Raw genomic sequence first — 24,226 nt, 5'->3', positions numbered from 1 at the left:
CTGCTTTAGATAACAGGAAGGAAGAGTAGGCATTTCTTTCATCATTAAGTCATTTCTGGATGTAGATAATGAAGACAAGGAGGAAAAGGCAAAGAAGGCTGAGAAACAGGGAAGACGCCATATCAGCATTTGGCCCTCTGGAGATTTCCAACCAAAGACACTGCAGTATCTAGAATGCATCATCATCTTTGTAAACTTCACCCTTTTCCAAGGGCAGGCACCAGTAGAAAAGACTCGCTATCAGGAGGAATAAGGAGTTAGGTTGGTGGAGAAGTTCACAACTGGCTCCATGCTAAAACAAAATTAAAGGCATCAAACTTCCAATTTAGCTTCACTGCAAATTGCATAGCAAGCAAAGATTGAGAGTTCCTCATATGAAAATTGATAATTAATTTTAAATGTCTACCTGTGGACTTACATAATTTTTCAGATATTTGGTATTATACAAAAACTAAAATCAGGCATCAATCTTTCCTTCATATTTAGGATATCATTCCCTCTTCTTCATTACACTTTCATTTTGGTTTAGTCCTTCAGGACTTTAAAAAATAATGTCATCTTCACACGTAATTACTCTTAAAAGCACATGCTTTACATTCTTCTTTTAAATTAATCTTTTCATAGTATGTATTTGAGAGCGTTCTTTTTGCTTTAATTTGTAATAAAGATTTCCTACTCTGGGCAGAGAGCACAATATAAAATATATCGATATCACGAGAGAGATGAAGTCTTTTTTATTATACTTGGTTACCTTTTTTAAAAACATAGAATTACGACATTGCAAGCAGAGAATAAATACAAATGAATTAACTTAAAATGTTTGCACTGTATTCCTTAGACACAAGTTTTAATGTGTCATAAAATGAAGAATAAACTATCAAAGTGAAGATTATGCGCTTCAGAGGTGCTTTTAAAAGCAACACATTATCTCTAAATTAGAAGTCTCTCACTGAGTTAAACTTAGCCTGGCATGTTTAGAGAATACAGGTGAAAATCCTGTGGTTAGTATTTTGCAAAAAGCTAGATTCAGAACTAAGGAATCACTGACGAGACGTATCAACTAAGGACATATTAAATTGGAGTTATGATGCCATTTAATGATTTAATGTGAGCCTGGAAAAGCATTTGAACATGACCAGAATTAGAAACCAGATGTTTCCAGAAATTTGAGAACACTCAGCCTGTATAAATACTAGGATAATAAGTATACGAGGTTTCAATGTGAAGAGCAGTTACCTGGAAACAGTAACAAATTAGCATCTTCTAAACTTGCAACAGGTCATCTACCTTACAAACCGCCATCTGTGTTTTCTCATGGTATACCAGGGTCAAAGGTTAACACTCAGGCAAAAAGCCATTCAAGCAATTATTAGGTGGTGAACAGGATTCAAGAGACTTGGGAAAAAAAGACTGGAAAACATTGTCTGCCACAACTTATAACTACAAATAAGTTATGTACTTTGACATATACATGGATACTTTGATATACTTCCAAATGATATGAACTTAATATTAGTAGTGGCATCAATTTCTTTCCTCTATTTTGATGCAATTTCCTCCAGTGATACAAATCAGATACATCCAATTAGAAAAACATGACCAATATTATATGATTTATTTTTTGCGTTAACCATTAAAATTTAAATGACAGAGCAATGCAATTTCAGATTAAAGCCTAAACATCTTTGCTTTGCATGAGTACAGCACCTATAAATGAAAGAAGGAAGTGTTTGTCAAGTTACAAGATTTGGACAGTATCTGCTGGCAAGGATACTGCTGTTTCATAAGAGAGGCTACAAAACATTCCAGACTAAACATCTCTTTCCATTTGTCCTTTCTTTTTAAGGAGCATATGGAATTAGACTTTGACATGTCGGATGTAAGTTACTTGCTGGCACTATGATTATCTTTTTTTTTTTTTGGCAAAGTTGAGTCTATAGCATTAATTGAAACCATAAACACAGCACGTTTAGGCATGCTATAGGCAAATAGGCTATTTGCCTATTTTCTGGGGTTCTAGTCTTCTGCACTGCCTAGGAAGGGGCCTTAAAAATCATCTAGTATCAAGCCCCTGCCGTGGGCAGGAACACCTTCCACTGGACCAGGTTGCTCAGAGCCCCATCCAACCTGGCCTTGAAAACCTCCAGGGATGGGGCATCCACAGCTTCTCTGGGCAACCTGTTCCAGTGCCTCACCACCCTCACGGGAAAGAACTGCTTCCTGATATCCAATCTAAATCTACCCTCTTTCAGTTTGAGGCCGTTACCCCACGTCCTATCATTCCATTCCCTGATAAAGAGTCCCTTCCCATCCTTCCTGTAGGCCCCCATCAGGTACTGGAAGGCTGCTATATAAGGTCTCCCCAGAGCCTTCTCTTCTCCAGGCTGAACAACTCACACTCTCAGCCTGTCTTCATAGGAGAGGTGCTCCAGCCCTCTGATCACCTTCGTGGCCCTCCTCTGGACTTGCTCCAACAGGTCTATGTCATTCTTATGTTGGGGGCTCCAGAGCTGGACACAGTACTCCACGTGGGGTCTCACAAGAGTGGAGTAGAGGTGCAGAATCACCTCCCTCTACGTGCTGGCCATGCTTCTTTTGATGCAGCCCAGGATACGGTTGGCTTTCTGGGCTGCAAACGCACATTGCTGACTCATGTTGAGTTTGTCATCCACCAACATCTCTAAGTCCTTCAGCTCAGGGCTGCCCTCAATCCATTCTCCGCCCAGCCTATATTTGTGCTTGGGATTGACATGACCCAAGTGCAGGACCTTGCACTTGGCCTTGTTGAACTTATTGAGTTTTGCACAGGCCCACCTCTCAAGCCTGTCCAGGTCCCTCTGGATGGCATCCTTTCCCTCCAGCCTGTCAACCACACCACACAGCTTGGTGTCATGGTCAAACTTGATAAGGGTGCACTCAATCCCACTGTCCATGTCACCAACAACGATGTTAAACAACACTGGTCCCAATACGAACCCCTGAGGAATGCCACTCATCTTCAGTTGGACATCGAGCTGTTGATCGCAACTCTGAGTGCAACCATCCAGCCACTTCCTCATCCATTCAGCGGCCCATCTATCAAATCCACGTGTCTCCAATTTAGAGACAAGGATGTCATGCAGGACAGCGCCAAATGCCTTGCACAAGTCCAAGCAGATGATGTCAGTTGCTCTTTCCTTATACACCAACACTGTAACGCCATCATAGAAAGCCAACAAATTTGTCAAGCACAATTTTCCCTTAGTGAAGACATGTTGGCTGTCCATGAGCCTTGGCATGGTTTCCAGGAGGATCTCCTCCATGATCTTGCTGGGCACAGAAGTGAGACTCACCAGCTTATAGTTCCTCAGGTCTTCCTTATTAAAAAATAGGGACCTATTTAAAAAATAGTTACAGTCATCAAGAACTTCACTGAATTGCCACAACTTCTCAAATATGATGGATAGTGGCTTGGCAACTTTATCTGCCAGACCCACAGATGCATCTCATCAGGTCCCATGAACTTGGGCACCTTCAGGTTCTTTAGATGGTCTCAAACCTGGTCTTCTCCTACAGTGGGCAGTTCCTTATTCTCCCCATCCCTGCCTTTGCCTTCTGTATGTCTAGAGTCCTTGCCAGTGAAGACCAAGGCAAAAAAGTCATTGAGTACCTCAGCCTTGTCCATATCCCGGGTGACTGGGCCTCCCATTTCCTTTCGGAGGGGGCCCACATTTTCCCTAGTATTCCTCTTGTCACTGACCAGGTACTATTGAAATGCTACCTATTTTTAATCTCTAATTTGTATGCTAATTCATAATGCAAACATGACATGAGTGAAAATAGTGTTAATTCTCATTGCATGGTAAATAGTTGCACAGATTTTACACATCTGAACATTCTAGCTTCCTGAACAAATATGCTATTGTTAAGTATGGATTGTTTAAATGATTAACTGTTATTACATAATTAGTTAATTTCATTGTAATTTTTATTTACTATATACAAACTTAGAGGAGAAATTTCAGGGTTTAATTCCAAAAATAACTTGACCAAGAATGCAGGGGAACAACACTTTTTGGGTAAAAGATTACAGTGTCCTGTAGGTATACCATTACAACATACCCCTGAAATTCCTTTACCTGTGTCTTAAGATCACTTAGTTTTATACAATCATTATTTTAAAGTCTGTTCCACATTTTCTTTGCTCTTATGGATGGAAGTAATCTTTACATTTTCAGACTAAAATTGCTCAGTCAGTTCAAACCCATTTGTTCCTGCACAAAGCACATACTTTAACTTAAATAAAGAATTATTCTCCTTCCTTCCACTTACCACTCTGGATTTTTTTTTTTTTTTTTTTTTAGAGACTCCAAACATATGCCCTCTCCATTTCAAAGTAAACAAGCCTATTTTCTCTTATGCCCTGATGCCTTCTTTCTCATATTACACAAACATTTATTCCTGAAAATGGATTGCCAGACTTGCATACAATATTAAAACAATAGATTTCAATTGAAATCTGGGACAACGGCATAACTACATAAAGTTATTTATATTTGAAAGCTATGTGGGAGATACATACTTATATACACACATATATACAAGTCTTGCACACTATTTGTGTTATAGCAGCAAGCCTGTACTGGACAGACATCTTTCTTCTACCTTTTAAACAAAGGTACAAGATTTACCACTGAACCTTCAGTTTCATTCAAGGTCATGGGATAGGGATTACCTGCTCATTCATTTTGGCTTCCACTTGCAATGCAGAACTCTTCCCATCATTATCAACACCATGCAGTTTCTCTTCACCCATTTTAATACCTCCCTCCCCTCCTTACAAAGTCTTAGCACTGCAATAACTAATTTCAAAAATCCTGGATTCAAGAAGGATCTAGGATACCTCAGAATGTGTTCCACAGTCACCAGCATGCTCAAGAAGATTTGCAAAAAGTAGCAGTAGGAAATGATGATGAAGGTGGTTGAGATTTCAGAAAGAACTGAGCTGTAAGTGTATAACTTCAGATGAAGATTGTTTGTATACCAAACAGGAATTACTAGATTTCTTGATTTATGTATCTTAAATTGTTTTGTCTCCTAAGGCTCACAGATCTTCCACCATAAGATGAAGGGAGAGACTGAAGAGAGAATGGAGAAAAAAAAAAAATAAGAAGAGTGCCACTCCTGTCTTCTACAATGCACACTGAGTAAGTTGAGGGTAGATAAACAAATCCTGCTTGTGACTCACAACCACTATTCTACAGATATGGAGAATTAAGCATTACAAATGTAAAACATTCTGACTCACATACAGGGGAAACCACTCTCCAGAGTCCCTTTTAAATGAAACAGTACTCCTGTGTAAGAAGGAAGGAAACTAGGGGAATGGGGGTGGAGGAGGCACAGAGCAGGAGGAATTAGTGCTGAAGGACTGGGACTGCAGGTTCACAGTATGTATGTTAGGTGTAAATATTGCTTCCTCTATAGGCTGCACCACTGCCAATGAGTTGAGAGGTAACATTGTATTCCATGAATTTATACAGAAAATCTATGATTTCTGGCTCTACAGAGACCATTCCCCACCCCCCTTCACTGTCTTAAAATACATAAGATTTATTTTAAAATAAAAGTTAAGCAAATTCTAGATTTTTTCCATGAGTTTCTTTGCATTTAAAAATTCACCCAGTAGTATAGTTCGCTGTCAATCGCTAAAGTTCCTCTCACTCAAAGCACATATTCAGTATGATCCCAATTTTTGTTCTCCAGAGGAGGTTTTCTTGGTTGATTTTATATATAACAACATAAATTTTCTCCTCTTGTTAGATTACTGACATTTCATTGCATGGCTTCCTCTGTCTTTACTTTGCCTAATAGGACATTCAAACCTTTCACTTACTGCAACTTGAAAATAACAGCGCTCAAACGAACTAGTAAAGAAAATAAGAAAAAATACATCTGCATCTCTGCAGAGTTCTAGCAACTGTCATCATTGTGAGGAAACAACTCAATCTGCTCTCTTATGCAAGATATTGAATATGACACCTGTTACAACAGCCTCTTTTGTCTTCATTTACTACCAGTATTTTCATGTTAAGCTCAACAGGACTATATGAAAAATACACCTTTTAAGATAAAATTATAGAAAAAAGGTCTTCCATACACAAAAAAAACCCAGTTTGAATTGCAATACTTTTCTGTTGGGATAGTCGATCTAAAGTTTAGGACAAAAGGTCTACATGAAGCTTAAAGAACTAATTAAATACATTGTGGTTTTAAAGTGTTTACACCAAACCATTCACATTTCACTCGCAGAGGACAATTTGCCAAAAACAATATAGCCAAAACATGAACATAAGAGTGTTGTGATTTGGTGCAAACAAAAGAGACATTAATAATTTGAAAATATATGTCTGTGAGGAGGAAGAGTATCACGAAATCTCCCCTCAACTGTGATTTTTCACTTTGCTTTAGATGATAATTTTCATATTCTCAGGTTCTCTGAATAAGTTGAGCATTTTTCTTTCTTGTGAAATTCTTTTTTTCTTTAACCAGTATCTCAGATACTATTCTTACAGTTTGAGAGAGACTTCTTGTAGGGTGTTTTTTGGGGCATTATTGTTGTCTTGCTTTTCACATGAGTGAAACAGAGGCTTAAATATTGAATTACATAACCCTTTATTGAAAATTGCCTGTAACTGACCATAATTTCATCAGATAACTTTATCCCGTAACCTGGCATGTTTTGATTTGAAGAATCAGCTAAGTATTTTTGTCTGCCTAAAAATCCCTCCTAGAACTGATATTTATCTTTTTTTCTTTCTCACAGTAGTTTAAACAGCCTGAATATTTTGGATTCAAAACATAGAGTACTTCCCTCTCATTTGAGCTGTTCCTGCCTTTTAACTAGCTGTTAACTAGTCAAGAAACAATGAACTGCATTTTTCATAGCTGACACATTCAGAAGTTAATCGCTGACATATATTTGGCAGCTATCCCAGTACAGGGAAAAAAGAATGTATGGATTAAAGCTACTTTGCATTCTGGTCAGAAACACACACTAGCAACATGACAACGAACTTTGCACTCAAAAAAGATCCCTCTTTTAGAAGGCTGCATTTAAGACTGGAGATTAAATAAAACATCTCATTTACCAAAGTGACAGATTTTGGTCTGTAAAATCAACAATCAAGATTGGAAAAAAATCAAGGTACACATTACATGCAACAAATCAGAACTTCTAATACAACTGTAACTGCTCTTATCAAGCAGCCTATTCAAACATGAGGGAAAAAAAAACAAAAAACAACCAAAACCATTTTCATTTAAGTAACAAAAAGGATACTTTTTACTAAGATACTTACATCATTTTCAAGAAGTATTTAATTGATACACAAACTAATAAACATTTACAGTTTTAATGTTTCACAAACAATATAAAGAATCTCTTTGGAGAGGATACTAACTGAAGACCAGAGAAATTAAAAAATATGTATTGAAGATCCAAATGAATAGAGAGATTAAAAGTATTCTCATAATAAAAAAAAAATAAAAAACCAAACTCAAAACCACCCACACAAACGTCCTAGTATCTCTGACCAAGTTGTACTACCTTTCTGTATGGAGTTACTCTGATGGTTAATTCTATCAATATTAATAATAAATTAACTTGTTTATGTTAGCATAGGTTATACTTTTCTTCATCTGAGTAGTCCCTACAGGAAGGGAGAACCATGTTTTTCTTTTTAGCGCTGTGGAACCCAGAAGAGCAGTGCACCTCAGACCACTAACAGACCTCTGCAGAGACATAACAGAGCCACCTGTCTGTGCCTCTCATCCTATCACCATGGCTGCAGGCAGGGAAGCTTCCCAAAATGTTCCTTTCAGTGCAAATACACTGAACAAAATCCAAGCACTAGGGAAGTTAAATAGAAGTTATGTTATTGACTTCAAGGAACCAACTATATATATCCATTTGGAAGGCGCATCATCATTTCTGCAAGTCATATGGGGAAGAAGTATGAATATTCATAGATCCTCAGAAGGAGGTGGTGATTGATTTTATGAATTTATGAAGTATGATTAGTTTTAAATTTGTAATTTCAACAGCCCTTACATAGAGGTTTGAGTCTCAAGCTCTCTACATTGCCAACAGCTAAAACACAAAGAAATGCTGGTGTATTAAAATACATCCAGTTATACACAAGTTACAGGAACTATACACAAGTACAGCTGCATTCTCTGTACCTCTCTTCTGTACATTCTCTGTACCTCTCTTCTTTTTACCCCCCCTTCCTGTTCTTCCACTATTCTTTTCCAAGGCTTTGAGACCTGACTTTAAATAAATTATGCTGATGTTTATACAGCTAATCCAATTTGCAGAAATAGATAACCTCTTATGTATACAAACAATGCAGGGAACACACAAATTTTGCCCTTCTAATTGCTCTGTTCTCTCATTTGTGCTAGGGGATCAGGGAATGCGTGTTCCAATCAGCATTTCAGAGCCCTCCTCATTTTTACTGTGTGAATTAAAGAATCCACACAGGTTGTACCAGCACTTGGCACCCTGTAAAATGCTTGTTCAAAACACTTGCATAAGTAACATTAATGCCCTTTTTTTATGTTAACAGATGATGGAATTGATAACACTATTTTGCTATTTCTATATTTGCAACTAATATTACCAGTAATTAATCTACTATTTTTGTACTACTATTTCAATGTGTTTGAGGATCACAAAGACAACTATGTGATTCGATCCCATTTTTAATTAAAAGGAAACAAAACTCAGGAAGATAAAGGTAGGTCCACCTTCATTCCAAAAACAGATTGAAAACCCCAACACTACAGATATCCAGTCTGGTAATTTTAGTAAATGGAGTTTGCAAGAAAGAAGAAAGATCTTGGTCGGATTCTGAGCCTATCAATACTGACAGCATCTTTCTCACCCAGTTTCATCTACTTAAAGCGTTACCAGTCCCATGTTCACAACCAGCCTTGAACACCAAAACAGCCTGTTTGGCCATAGAAAGAAGACAATTTGATTATTCACTTTCATTCTTAAAAGAGATAAATGATGACAGTTATTATTTCAAAACTAAAAAAAAAGTAATTTCTGATCCAATGTTAGACTAGTGAGTGGGGAACTTCAGAAAAACATTTAAATACAGATCTTACAGAATCTGTAGGCTGTTTTTTTGGTTTTGTTTTGGGTGGGTTTTTTTTTTTCCTGTTTGATTTCCTCCCCCCCTCCCCCCGACTTAACCTAGTTTCTCACCAAAAAGCACATTTCTATTTTGTTTCCTCGTCTTCTTAAAAAAGAAGAACAGAGCATTCCACTTGCTAATCTGCAGATTTAAATAAGGATTTCTGGGGATACTCCTTAGGATCCTAAAGGAATGCTAAATCATCACACCCACCAAACACTCTAGCCTCAGATAAAGCCTATTTAAGACAGAGCTGCTGGCATCAGCATGCACACCCCTAAAGAACAGTGAAATCAGTTTACAGTCACTGCATATTTTCATGTCAGTTTTGACTCCATATCTTATCATAAAATAAAAGCAGGGTGACTGTTAAAACACTGGAATGAAATCAGGTTATCTGATTCAATTCTGTATTCACAATGGACTTTGTCTGACCTCAATCGAGATTTTTAAGTTTCACGTCACATCAATAAAATGTGGAACCTCAGTAAAATTATGGAAAAAACAACAACAAAAAAGCCCAAACAAACAAAAAAACCAAACCAAACCAACAAAAACCACGGGGGCATGACTTCTCTCATTTCCCATCCTGGTTTTAATGCTAAAAGACAAATTTTAGCAAAACCAAGGCAGTAAACATTAAAACATTTCTGTTTCACAGACTATGACAGAATTAAAACAAAATCCAACATATTAAGTAAGGATTACTGTCTAAGATGCAACATTAACACATCCCTTTTCTTTCTGGTCCCAGAATTAGTTGATTCAGAGTATACATTGGGCCATATTAACAGGTAAAATTCCTGAGGCACAAATAAAGTTATTTGTAGTAAGTCACAAAGCTTCACAATGGGAGAACCCAGGTTTCCTGCCTGCTAACAGTGTTCTAACACGAAAAGTATAGTCTCTCATACTTCTTCATGAAATCTTTCTTCCCTGTTTACATGGGTATCTATTGAATACCAACCATTCCTACACAATACAATTTATCTGATCTAATCTCCGGTTTTATTCATACGACAAACAAAAATATACATTTTGATTGAAGATAAAGTAATGACTTTCAAATTTAAAACACTTTAAGTATTATTGATTTAATAAAGCTGGGATTTTCTTTCTCACTAGTAGCTCACGTCCTTTCAGTTATAGCAGTTTGAATCTGGTACTAGACTGTCTTCCCAAAGGAAGTTTTGACTCTTACTTCATGAATAGAAATTGTGTGAGCACTCTCAGAACAATGTGCCACATTGAGTGCCCCAATAAAGTACAACAGGTATGGCTTCCTAGAATTTATGGAATAACACTGAGTGTCTGAAAAGACCACCCTAAAGACTCAGGACACTGAATCAAATTTATTGCTCAGTGTGGTATCTCCTCTATTTAGGTCATATATGCACAGCTGTGGACCAAGCTGCCAGTGCCTATGACATCAGCAGCAGAAATGTGAATAAGTATGATGCCGAGACACCTTAACTCAGCCTAAGGCTGGAAACAATACACGTATGTCAACATGGTCACAGACTATGGCAAATGAAACTATTTATGTGGAGTCAGAAGTCCTCCTCCAGTTCTCTTGCTCCTGACAGGAGTGGGTACTCCGTACCATAAGGAAGACGCTGTGCCATTTAGAATTACTGGTTTAGGCCATAAGGAAGAAGCCATGCCATTTAGAATTACTAGTTTAGGTTTCCTTTAACTTGAGAATCTTTGCACTGTCCTGCCTTTATCTTGCTGTGGGCAGGTCAACACAATCTTTGGCAGGCAGATGCATGCTCTGAGTTGGCCAGATGCAATCTAATGGCCCTGTAATTACCACAACACTATGCTAATGTTAATAAGCCGTAACAACAGTTTGTTCAAGCACTGTCACAGGAATGGTAGTTTCAGGTTTTTATTTGGAGCTAGTTTGTCTTCAGTTAACTGGGAGCACGAGCAAGGAGAGTTTGCATCTGCTTAGAAAACAACAAGTGAACATACCTGCTACCTCAATTCCCTACTTTTCCAATGGTGAGGCTGGAGGTGTTGTGAGGCTTAATCCATCTCATATTGAGAATTCCTCAGTATGTTACTGATACTGGGTGGTATACGCATTCCAGAGACAAGTACAGAGAAGTAATTTTAGACTTCATCAATAATACTGAACAGATAATTATGGAAAACACGTTATTTAGTACAACCTTATAGAAAAAACAAAGTGGTCTTCACTTCTCTAATCTGCAGAAACTATTTCTAAAGTAAAAAATAGGAAGTCTCCACCCTCATTTAGCCTTCTTTAGCTTCTCTCTGCAAACTAAGATGCCATTTGCATGAGTTATAATAGATTTCATTTTGTGAATATCTATACGTATGACATTGAATGGACAGACCATGTAATTTTAAAGAGACAGGTACTACACTCTGATAACAAAAAATATATTTTACTTTTTACTTGCAATTACCAGCAAATCACATACTTAATTTTTCAATTGAATCAGCCCTTTTTATTGCCAAGTTGTAAACTGACCATATGCATTACCAAATGTAAGAGGTTGGAATCAAAAGTTTTATGACAGAAATATTTACCTCAAAAATTCAGTTTAAGTTATGCAGTTACATTGTACAATGCAAGTGAATGAAAACGTTGCTCGAGAAGAGAAATTCTGCCAAACGGATGTAGGGCAGAGCTCAGCATTAACTCAATGAATCTGAGAAAGTTAACTGTTTCCACTCTGATTTCACTTCTTGTAAGACAGCAGGACCCCAGAAGTATTTTTATAACGTAAAGACTAAATTAAAGCAATTCTTCACGTAGTAAGGAATTAAGCCTTACACAAAGGTATTTCATGAACAATTAAAACTCGGAGTGATAATACAAATGTCTGTTTTGTATAAAAGTGTTGACTATGAAAAGTAGATTTTGCTTCACTGTGCATTTTTCCCCTAACAACTGCTTAGAAAGGCTTACATTCTCATTTTTGTTGTTTTAGTAGTTCTTTGCTGTAGACACGTGCAGCTATTTTTAGGATTGAATTTTAGAAAAACCTCAGGTAACAAGAATTTTAAGATATTACTTTTTAAACTTATTTGATAATTCCAGCAAAGTAAGTTCGGAACACATGTGTATTTGCAAATGTGGCTACAATTCAAGTGGAAATATGAACAGCAGAGCTATTCTAGGTTTTTATGCATCTAATGAACACTTGTGAGAGAGAATGCCTAGATTACCTCTTCCCAACATTTTAAAAACCTCATGATGGCCTATTTGCAAGAGAAGCGATTAACGTTTCTTAACAGTCAAGAGTAGGTAAAAAGAATAGAATCAGATGTTAACAGAAAGTGACACCACATATCACGTCATGATTTCAACAAACGTGGCTCTTAACAATGTTCACTTTATCTCGAGGAAACAGTCCAATTGACCTTTGTTCAGTCTTCAGTGTTCTTATGACAAAAACCTACAACTCAATGCCAAACACAAAAGGTCTGTCGTGCAGAAGATACCTCTAAGTAAGGTTTGTCTTCCAGTCTTACAAATAAAATCTTTCAGACCCGTTATGTGAAACATCGTGTGATGCTGTAACACACACCTGGACTATAAAACCAGAATTTTATTTTTTAATAGCTCCCCCCCAAAAAAAAATCCCAAACAAACAAAAAACCCCCCCAACAATGACCAAGGAGAGAAGTGTCTCTTCTTTGAGGAAAACATACACCTTCAATAAATATTAGGTGTTCCTGCCTTCCTGATGCTTGAGTTTCCCCCCCTCCTTTTTTTTTTTAAACATGTTTTTTCTGATCAAACGTTCACAAACGTAGTTACAAAATTCATTACACCATTTTCATAGGTAAACACAGAACATTACTGTAGAAATGGATTGTTCTACAGGTTGGTAGATAAAGATGTTACTTCTTTAATACCTGCAGGTCACAGGTAATAGATTCAGCACAGTTAGGAACAGGTTTTCTGCAGGGATAACTTTCATTGATCTGGGTGTAAACAGAGACTACCTAGAAACCTTTCAGGATTGTGTTCAGTGTGCTTCATAGTCTGGAAAATAGTCACAAACACATTTAAAGTAATGGTAACATTCACTAATCACAATAAAAAAAAATAAAGTAAGATTTCTTTAGAATAGCTTTTATAATATTTACATGATAATAAAGTCTCTTATTCTTTTAATTTTTCCATCCAGTCAATGGCCACAGTTACCTTTCCTGGTTTAAAATGGCCACAGAAGAACAGATATCAGAACTCCATCTAACAGTAAAAGGACTCTTGAAAAGGAGTATTTATTGGGTTTGTTTAGTTGTGGTTGCTTGGGTTTTTTTTGGTTTTGTTTTGTTTTGTGGGTTTTTTTGGTTTTGTTTTGTGTTTTTTTTTTTTAATGAGATCCCGTATAGCTAAAAATGCAAAATACATGATTCATAGGAAAGTACATTTCTTTTCATCAACATTTTTACAGGAAACAATAGTTTCCCCAGCCAGATCTGCTGTTATATATAGCAGCTAAGGTGTTCACTCATTAGGACAACGACAACAAAAAAAGGCTATCAGAGGATGGCATGTAAATGGTTGCACAGAATGAAGCAAGCAATTCCTGATATTTTACAACACACTTAGGAATCTTTTGATTTATATTTGCAAATGCTGTAGAAGGAGTGAATATATGATCAAAATTCATTTTAAAATTATCAGCATGTAAGCAAATCATGCTCTCTGAACTGAAACCCACTACTATGACTTTAAGTAAACATCTGTAAATTTACTTTCAAGAATGGTAAATTCAGAATAAGTCTACAGTGAGTTTAGAAGGACATCACCTATGAGAGAGTTCTCAAACCCAGCAATATAAATTCTGTATGTACGCAGGTTGTATAATCCAAAGACATTCACAGAAATGTAACGCAAAGTTGTTGGGAAGGATTATTTCAACTAAATGCTGAAAGCTGTTGAACCCAATGTGTGGAACTGCCATAAACTGGCACAAATCCATTTAACATCTGATTGCTCAGACAGTAGGCTTACAGACCTACAGGCATGACTTGAATACTGAAGGTCTAAGGAACAATTTTGACTAGCACTGCAAAGACACAAACCAAAACAAACAAGTAAATTGAAACTCTCAAAACACAAGCAAAACCAAATGATGAACTTTTATACTGAACAGTATACTCCCCAACACAGCTATGACCTGGGCTGCAACAACTAAGTGACCATAATGATAAATTGCACAAAGCTCAACGCTCTCATATGTTCCCACAGGAATAAAATGAAATCAGTAGCTTACAATGTCTTTGGTTTTATTATTGACAAAAACACAGAGAAAAATATCCTTTTTGCCTCACATACTATCTTGACTAGAACCTGGCACACCAGATCATCCCGTTAGTTCTTAGTTCTATGCTGTTAGGTTAGCCCCACGCTTTTTCAGCACCACTTTCTAAACATGCCCACTACCTAAATATACATAAAGTTAGAGCTTGATTTTCTATTCTTTACTAAATCGAAATTTCCACATACTCACATGGGAGTTATACAACTCCTGAAAGCTTCAATCAGACCCTGTAAGCTGCAATCAGTACAACCCCTGAAACAGAACTCTTGGCACACAAGTCTCCCATCGACTTCAGTGGGAGTTCCATGGCTGCAGGGTGCGCACAGTTCTGTCAGCAGAACTCATCTCGCATAACATGATTTTCTTAAAATAAACTATACAGGCTAGAGGTAGATGTAGCATTCATATTATAACATAGACAGTCTACATTGGAAAAAGTCAGCATTTGTTTTTTCATAAATCTAAAGTTAGGGCATTATTCCCCAACACAGAAAGCACAGAAGTACATGAATTATTGCATTATTTATTACTGATGGCCAGTTGGGTATAATTAATCTTGAACTTCAAAACCCAGATAAGACTTACAAAATTTGAATGTAGGAACAAAAAGCAAACAGAAAGCAATAAAAGCAAACCTTCTATTGTGAAATACGGATGTCTTATACAAAATCATTCAGGTGATTAGCAAAAAACCACTATGCTTCAATGCTCTGTGCAATTTTATCTCTGCAGTTCTCTATTATTGTTTTATATGCAAATAAATCACTTAAGTCTGCATTTTCGAAGAACAGTTTTCTTCTACTTGCTTACGTCTCTTTGAAAGTGAAAAAAGAATTTCAGACTTTTTTTTTTTGTAAATTTACAGACAACATCTAGTGACACCAGCAGAATTTGCAACAGGTACCAAAGAAACTCTGGCAATTCTTACTGCATTAAGAAGTAGTATCTGCTATGTAACACCTATTAAGGGACTGAAAACATTGAAATAATTATATTTTGCAGAAAGTATCATTCAGCAATTACTTTTCCCCTACATCATAAGAACTTTTATACGAAGAATTTCTCAGAAGGATATCATTTGAAGGGATCTCCCCTGGGACATTCTGGGGACCCATTAAATGTAATCCTTTCATAAATTAATAAAAGACCATCTTAAGAATATCCATACTTCTTCCCTCTCATTCTTATAGTGCTCCAGAGTCATTGCTTTTTTTTGGCCAGAAATTAATTTTCACCCTGAAAGGTTTTTTGTGACCAGTTTATATGCCTTTACTCACATTTCATGCTTTCAAGTACCTCTGCAAATTCTGTGTGTTCATCCCTGGAAATCATCTTCCTAGCAATCAAATCTCTCTCAGTATTCATTTTAGCAGTGTAAGTGCTCAAATATTTTTAGCCCCCACCCCTTGTAAGGCAGAATTTGCAATACTGATTACAATGCAAAAGAGATACTTATGAACAAGGAGTTGTGTTTTTTTTTTTAAATTAGACTGATGCAGATCAGCTTAAAATACAGGTGCTTCACACTGTTGTTTTTTAAATTAAGATAAACATGACCAAAAGACTAGGAAAATAAATAAAATACTTTAAAAAAAAAAGTAAGAAAGAAACACCAAACAAAACACGTAACTAAATTGCTGGAAAATCCAAGAACATAGGCATGTAGTTCTGAGCCCTTCACACAAGAGGTGGTCAGTTTCTCTATGGTATATACAATTGTGAATGTCATGGAAGAGTTGAGCAAGGAAATAGTATTACTCTAACACAGCAACTAAGGGACTGAGCATTATTTTTTTCAGGCTTCTTTCAGCATTTTTCCCTTGTTTAAGCTGTTGACACAGTGTACCAAGTAGATCAAAGTATTGACAGGCTTAAGAACAAATTCATGCAACAAAGATCTGCCAAGATTATTAAGGAAGATTACATAGTTATAACCTGACATATCCCTGAATGTTGTAGGGTGCACTGACAGAAGTATCACACTGTTCTTGTTCTGTACTTTCTTGTTGTTTCTTTACAACTCTTGTCTTGAATTTCTGTCAGATCAAGGTCACTGGAGTACATCAATCTTTGTTCTGATCCCATAAGCATGTTATTTTATGAGATGTTCAAGAATTTTAAAGATAATGTTATATTATATAATGGTATATTATGTTATTCCTGTTAACTGGTCTTCAGTAGATTTAACACCTTTTCTACCCTCTCCCCCAAACCCTGGATCTTTAGTTTATTTTGCTTTAATGAATTAAGATAACATAATATTGACATAACATTGCAGTTCTGATTAAATCTTTCCTATTATAATAAAGAAGAAAATTCATTTTGTGTGAGCAGTACAGAAAACTATTCACAGTAACAGACAGAATTACCTCTCCCTACCTGTTTTTGTCTATCTGCAACACATGCTACAAGGATCTCCATACACTGTCTCCCTCTTTGTAAATACTTTATTATTTTAAGTACAGACCCAACTTCATACAAGCCAAATTCAGCTGCAGTACAAACGTCTATGAAGTTAATGGGTTTGAAATTGTTTGCAGCTTGACTGAGTATGGTGGAATGTGTTTTAGTAGCAGGAAAATTGACAGCAATGATTTTGTTTTTAAACTGAATTCATAGTATGCTCCAAATGGCACCACTTGGGTAAAGTGATGAGGACAGTAATTCTTTGTATGAATTTCATATATGAATTCCAAGTACGAATTTCAGCTCAGTCAGTCAAACTACTGGTATTTTCACTTAGGCTACAACTGCAATGTAAATAATCAGTTTAATATTAGCTAACTGGAAAGGTCATTTAAAAAAGGGAATTTTCATTCATATCCTAACAATTTGTTCACATGCTACAGGTATAATATGTATTACTTTGAATTTTGCTGAATTATGAAGTTATTCAACAATCTTTGTCTGCTGTTTAGCAACACTACTCAGGTAATTAGAACACTAATTAAAAAAAGTGTACCCTCCTAAAGTGACAATAAAAATTTAGGTAGAAGGAAAAAACATAACTGGGCAAAGCGAAAAAGAGCTATTTGTACTCCCATCTTCTTCATTTTTTTCTGAAAGAGAGCCACTACATCTTAAATAGATATAAATTAACTGGTTTATGCTTTTTATGTAAAGCTAGTTGTTGAAGAAACTTCTATAGTACTTAAATAAAAGGAAATTTATTTCAGTAATGATACACAGGACCAATGAAGAAGTTGACTAAACCCTGATAGTACTTAATGTTGTTTCCCAAGTTTATCTGGATATTGTCCATCCGCAGACTGACTATTTCAGATAAGATTATACTTGGATCATATAAACTGGTGGCAAGTGACAGCCTTGCTTAGTAAATCTCCAGGCTTACCGAAATTATTTGTTCAAACAGGTTTTTAAAAGACTCATCCTATTTGAAATGTTCCTTGAGTATTATATTAAAGAACAGATGAAATCAAACAACTGCTTTTTTATTTTCTAAAAGGAGCAGAAAACAGGTAAAACATTTCGGAAGGTGTTTGTTTTGGTTTTTTTTGGAGTTTTTTTGTTTGTTTTTTTAAGATAGTAGTGTTCTTAAATAGGTAGAAACTATATAATGAATTTTTAGATTATAGACTTCACTGTCTACCTCCTTCACAAATTAACTTAACTTGAGACAGTAAAATAATTGGTTTTGAAGAACTGGTTACATTTGTCTCTCATGCAAACCCAAACTTAAGTCAATAGAAATTCTCCTCTGACTAGAATCAGTAGAGTTCGGCCACAACACTCGGTCATCTTCACATTTAATGACTATTTTATAAATACTCTGCAGTAAATCTTACTTTACATTTGTAGTTCAAGCCACTACTCCCATGCCATGTCATTAAAGATCCAGGTTTTGATGCACAGATGCAGAGACAAATTTTCTGTTAATCAGAATTTCCTAAATTATAACAGCAGCATAAATGGATAGAATTGTCCCATCTCATGCTATTTCAAAAATGAAAGCTGTTTACCTCCTGCTATTTCAAGAGATGCTTTCACAAACTCCACAGCTCCAAAACCCACTGAAATCAAATGACTCCTGCTCAGTATGGCGTCTGCTGAATTAATACAACCAACAGTGCTTCCATGGAGCTACTCAAACGCAGGTTACTCAAAGGCTTAGGGGTCTTGTTAAACAAGGTTTTCTAAAAAGTAGACTTGTATATGCACATGTACTCTTCGTTTCCTTTCCACATACCTTTTAAGTAACTTCTAAATGGATTTTCTTTTCTGGTACAAAAAGATTTTAATATCATAAACTGTCACCACAAATAACTGTAGCCAGATAAATGAGTCTCCCTGTTTATGTTCTTTTTTATTCCTCTGACACTTTTATTCTTTTCATTCAATAAATGAAAAGGTAGATTCTGAGCTCATCTACAGCAGACCAAATTAGAAAATGTCTTCTCCAATTAACAATGTCATCAGTCAAATGATAACAGCCAATACAAAAATTTAGCCAAATAACAAAAATAATAAGATTGGTACCTTTATTTTTGAAGATACCTTATTCAAGATGTTACAGCCCAACACAAGACACGTGAGGAGTATATTGCCATTTTACATTGACTCTATTCATTTTCCTGATACCCTTTAAAAGTATCCAAATCCATACAATCACAGTATTAAATGAAACTGAGCTACAAAAGCAATAAAAGTATTCTGTGAAAGAATGCAGAATGATGTTACTGAAGCTGGACATCCTCAGATTCTTGAGATAACAGCAAGTAGTTCTCTGAATGCTGTATTTAATATTCAAAATTATTCTGAGTTTTAAACTAGTTAAAAAAAATGAAATATATTAGTCAAATACCTAAACTAGAAAGCAGTTAAATACACTAGGCAGGGAAAGAGGAAGGGGATGGAACATAATTACTAGGTCAGAATTAGGTCATGATTAATTGATTAGGTCAAAACAAAGAGTGATGATACCATATATTAGATAACAATAGGCCTAGATCTAGTCTATCAGACTCCAATGAGCCTTCAGATTTCAATACACCAGGATATCCTTAAGTTTTCTCTCGCATCTCTCCCATTTCTGAATTTCAAGAGACATTGAAAATAAAATTCAAGTGACCTGTGACACGCAAAATCTCAGACTATGCTTCATCAAGTACACTGCCCTTATTTTATAAAAAACAAATAAACCCCAAATAAAACATCTGGCATTAATTATTTGTTATAAATTGTTTAAAATATGAATACCTATTATTATTCAGATTCTTTATCTGGAGAAATCTATGTCCTACTCTTTCAATAATGGATTTTCAACTCACAGATACGAATTACAGTGTAGTTAAAACATATTTCCCAAAATATCATATTAACTTGACTCAATTGTGCTGAAATCAAAGGGCATGTGCTGAATGTAACTGGGGGATTACTGGAGTAAACTGGAAGAAAAATCAGTAAGTAAACATGAATCACTTGGGAAAGGTGCCTCAAAGAAAAGGTCAATGAAAGGGCAGACAAATACAGTATTTGTTCTCAAAAAAACTTGTTGAAAAAAGAAGGCCATGAAAGGCAAAACATACATAAATTGGTCATAACACTCCAATAACATTCCTGTAAATAAAAATAATTAGTTACCTAAAATACACGAAATGTGCTGTAAGAGAAAAAGACAAAGTCAAAATAATGCTATTCAACCTCTTAGAAAAGACTTTAAAGCTTATTTCTATGAATTTATCTTTCATAAATTTCATGATTTAGAGCCACTGCAAATGATAAAAATATCTCTAACTCCATTTTGAATAGGAGTGCATGAAAAAAAACTCTCTATGTATTTCTCAACCATCCATTCTTAAGTCAATCTCCTAGAACACCTCATCAGTCAAGGTTTATTTTCAGGCAGATATTTTCATTCTCATCTTCACTTGAAGAGGAGTTACATAGGCTAAAACACAAATGAAACATTACTTTTTGTCTGAATTTTTTTTTTTTTTTAAGGGTGAAGAAGAGAGAAGGTAGCAGATGTATTTTAATCTTAATGCAGTTGTATAAATCAACTGGTAGCAGAAAAAAAAAGGTTAGCTGAAGTCTCAGCTTTTTTCAGATTTTGGTATACAACTGAAATAAGATATTAGTTCCACTTAATCCAGTAGACAAACTCATCGATTCAAAAATTCCAGATTTCATGGATTCCCTGTGCAAAAAGCAGAAAGAAGCAGGATTCTAGAAAGTGACTGCTCTGCAGTGAATAAGATGCACATGCTGGCATCTCTTTTGGGGGATGTTCCTTATTAACAAACAGTCCCTTATAAGCAGTTGTAAAGAGAAACTCTTCAGAAAAAAACAGAAACAACCTCTGTATTAAAGCAGTGAAAAGAGGAAACTTAAAGCACAATGACTGAACAAGTAGTCACTCCTATGAATCTCCTGGATGAGCACAAAATAAACTAAATTCTGCAAGCAAAACATTTTCTATTGCAACTTAACAAAAATCTGTTAACCTAGAGAAATGTGTATTATGCAGAGTGATAAAAGAAATAGGATTTTGCAATCTGGGAAGATGTCCATTTCATCCACTTCAAGTCAGTGTCCCCAGACACTGGTAAAAACCAATGAAGCCTCCTCTTCTAAGTGTTGTATCACTACATATGTCAAAAGCAGATTTAGAGAGCAGAGTAGGCTATTCTGTTGGTTTGGGGTGTGTGTTTTGTTTTTTATTAAAGCAAAGCTAATTAAATTTGGGCCTTTCACTCTGGATGAATTGTCTGGACAGCTTTGAAAGGTTAAGAAAAAAATCCTTTTATTTTAGCATAATAATGCTGCCAGTTAAACTCCTCCCTTGTGATGAAATTAGGAGAGGGAATATTTGGCCCTGGTAGATAATTATGACATTCATAAGCTCTTAACTTAAGGGACTGGGGGAGGGGGTTGCTGTCTGCTACTTGTTTTCAAACTGCTCTGGTTTTCTGAAATGGAACGACTACATTACAGTTCCCTCTCTCAGTCTTAAACACCAGCACTTTCCAAAGCAAAAGCTTCAGTCATTCTTCATAAAAAAAAAAAATCTATTGCAGCTATACTCTTAGAAATATAAATCCTTAACCTATGACTTCCAGTATTTCCAAAGCAAATGATCCAAATTTAATTACTGGCTTTTTCTTAAACATCCACACTTCACTATCTCTACTTTAACATCAAAAATGTCATTATTTAATACTCAGATAACAATGGTTTTCTTAAAAACAAACAAACCAACCCCCACAAACATCTCAACCTTCAGTTGATGATGTAAGTGTTCCCCACCACTGCGTTCCCAAAAGATAAATCCCAAGAGTTTTTGGAATAGCCTCTCAAATGACTTTAATCACTTCAAGAAATTCTCAAGATTACTTCAAGGAGGTGCCAAAAAATAAAAAATGCACAATAAATCCTTTACAGCACCAATGCTTATTAAAATAATAATTAAAAAAAAACAACCAAAAAAACCAAACAACCACGGTAGAATTTTCCTCTCCCCTAGCAACCTAAATGGGAATATTTTCTATATGCAGATGTTTTCCCACTCCCATTTACTGTCCCCTGCTGTGGGCTGAGGCTGCATGTTCCTGCTATTTCTACAGCCAGTTCAAAAAAATCTTAATCTTTCCCTTGCCAATACAATCTACTCCCTTTAATAAAAAAAAAAAAAGCTTTTTTTTTTTAAATTGAGACTATCTATATTAGATCTATTCAGCTTTCCTCCTCTTCTTCCTATCTTCCCCCTCATATTTATCCTCCTATAATTTTTATAACTCAGCTTAATAGCATCTAGAATTTCACTCCATTATTTATCTCCTGACATTTGTGATAGTAAGATACCAAAACTATGTAATCCTCCTACGCTGCAGTGATCACACTTCACAAACTAGCTTTCTACCATTCCTCCGTTACAGGAGCCACAGACCACACCGCTATACACGTTACACCTAGGCAGATCAATGCAAAGCCTGAAGGAAGCTTTCCCGTTCTCCTCCTCCTTTGCCATCCCAGTGCCGGTTATGCTGAAAAGCCTCCGGACCATTTCTGAATCGCTGCTAATCGGGAGACATCCAGAGCTCATCCCGAGGTGGCGAAAGCACAGAAGCATTTCTACATAAATTGAGAGCATCTGGTGGCTCTTTGCTACTTATCACCGAGACAAAACGTCTGTTTGGTGTGAGATTCAGCGATAAACGCACTGAAGGAGACCTTCGGAGCTGCAGTCTTAATAGCTCAAGGCATAATGCCACCCTCTACCCCCCCCCGCCTTTTTCTCAAGCGCAACAGATCTCACTACCCCCTCCACAAGACACCGCGTAGCCTCTGGGTGAGACACTCAGCCCCGGCGTCCCGGAGCGCGGATCCCGGCGGGTCCCTGCACCCAACCTGCCCCACAGTGTCGGCGGCGGGGGGTGGGGGCCGCAGCCGCCCCCGTCCCCGGCGCGGGGCAAGGCCGGGCCCGAGCGCCGGCTGCCGCCGCCGTGGAGCTCTGCCGCCCCCTGCTGCCGAGGGCCGGTGCCCGCCGCTCCCTGACGCCTCTGCTGACACCCAGGTGGGTTTCTTTTTTTTTTTTTTTAATTTTCCCTTTTTTTTTTCCTCCCTTAAACCCTCCTTAAAAAGGCCCCGAGCGCGGGCGGTGTCCCCGGCCCCCCCTCAGGTGGCAGGCAATGTAGCGCTTCCAGGCGTCTCGCAGCGGGCACCCCGCAGGAGGCACCGGCGGCGCCGCACGGCGCAGCTCGGCAGCCCGGTTCGGCCCCGAAACGACTCGCCAGAAACTTGCCCGAACAGTTTTGGGAAGGCGGCCGGGGCTCCAGCTCTCCCCCCAGCCCCAGCTCCCGCCGGGTACCCTGCCCTGCCCTCCCCGCCCCACAGCCCGCACCGGCGCCCTCCCCCGCCCCGTCCCCTGAAGTAGCACGAAGCCTCAAGAAATCACATCGGCGGCATCCAAAATAAATAAATAAATACATATTACAACAGCAACACAAAAAAAACCCGAAAAAAACCAAACAAAAAACCCAACCAACACACCCATCCACACCACAGCCCCCAAGCCCGTATTTCACGAAGCGCGGTAGGTATGTATATTAAGCTCATACATATGCAAAAGGCGAAGAGCCCCCTCCGCACACACCTGCCTCCCCCGCCCTATTTCATAGCGAAAAGTCTCCGCGTTCTCCCCCACCCCCACTGGGGGCCGGGGGTCTCTCGGTGCCCCCCGAGGGGCGAGAGGCACCGTCTCCGGCAGAGGCGACCCCCCGGCAGCCAGACTTCGGGCCAGGTCTCTCACAACCGGCTCTGCCGACAGCACTTCTCTCCCCGGTCCCAAAAAAACGAAGTCCACGTTGCCTTCCCCTCGAGCAGACGCCGTGTTTTAAAGTGCGGTCCCCGACAGAGGGATATATCTCTATATTTTTAAAATCGCTCGATCTCCCTGACACATTTATCGCCCCCCCACCCCCCAAAAAAAAAAACAAAAACGAAACCCCATGCAAAGCAACTAAGTGCACTTAGCACCTTCCAGCTTTTTTTTTTTGTTTCCTCTTTTTTTCCCTCATAAATGATACCTCTCTCCGCCTTAGCGACTTAAAAAAAAAAAGGGGGGGGGGGGGAATGAAGCAAGTTTTAGGTCCTTTTTAATTTGGTTCCACGGTGATACATTGCTTTATTCCCCCCCCCCCCATTTCTTTGCCGGTTATACGTTAATCTGAGTGAGGAGACAGTAAAGGTAAGAATAATAATAATTAA

The 24,226-nt window shown here is 37.4% G+C and overlaps 1 protein-coding gene across 1 annotated transcript in view; it reads right to left on the bottom strand.

The window, feature by feature from the left end:
- The window catches only part of NCAM2 (neural cell adhesion molecule 2), a 301,713-nt gene that overhangs the window by 276,892 nt on the left and 595 nt on the right, over positions 1-24,226 (bottom strand). The gene's annotated exons all lie outside the window — the stretch shown is intronic.

Source organism: Larus michahellis, chromosome 1 (assembly GCF_964199755.1).
Source record: "Larus michahellis chromosome 1, bLarMic1.1, whole genome shotgun sequence".
Taxonomy (NCBI): Eukaryota; Metazoa; Chordata; class Aves; order Charadriiformes; family Laridae; genus Larus; species Larus michahellis.
The sequence above is the reverse complement of the archived record's forward strand: the minus strand, read 5'-3'. Positions and strand labels throughout refer to the sequence as shown.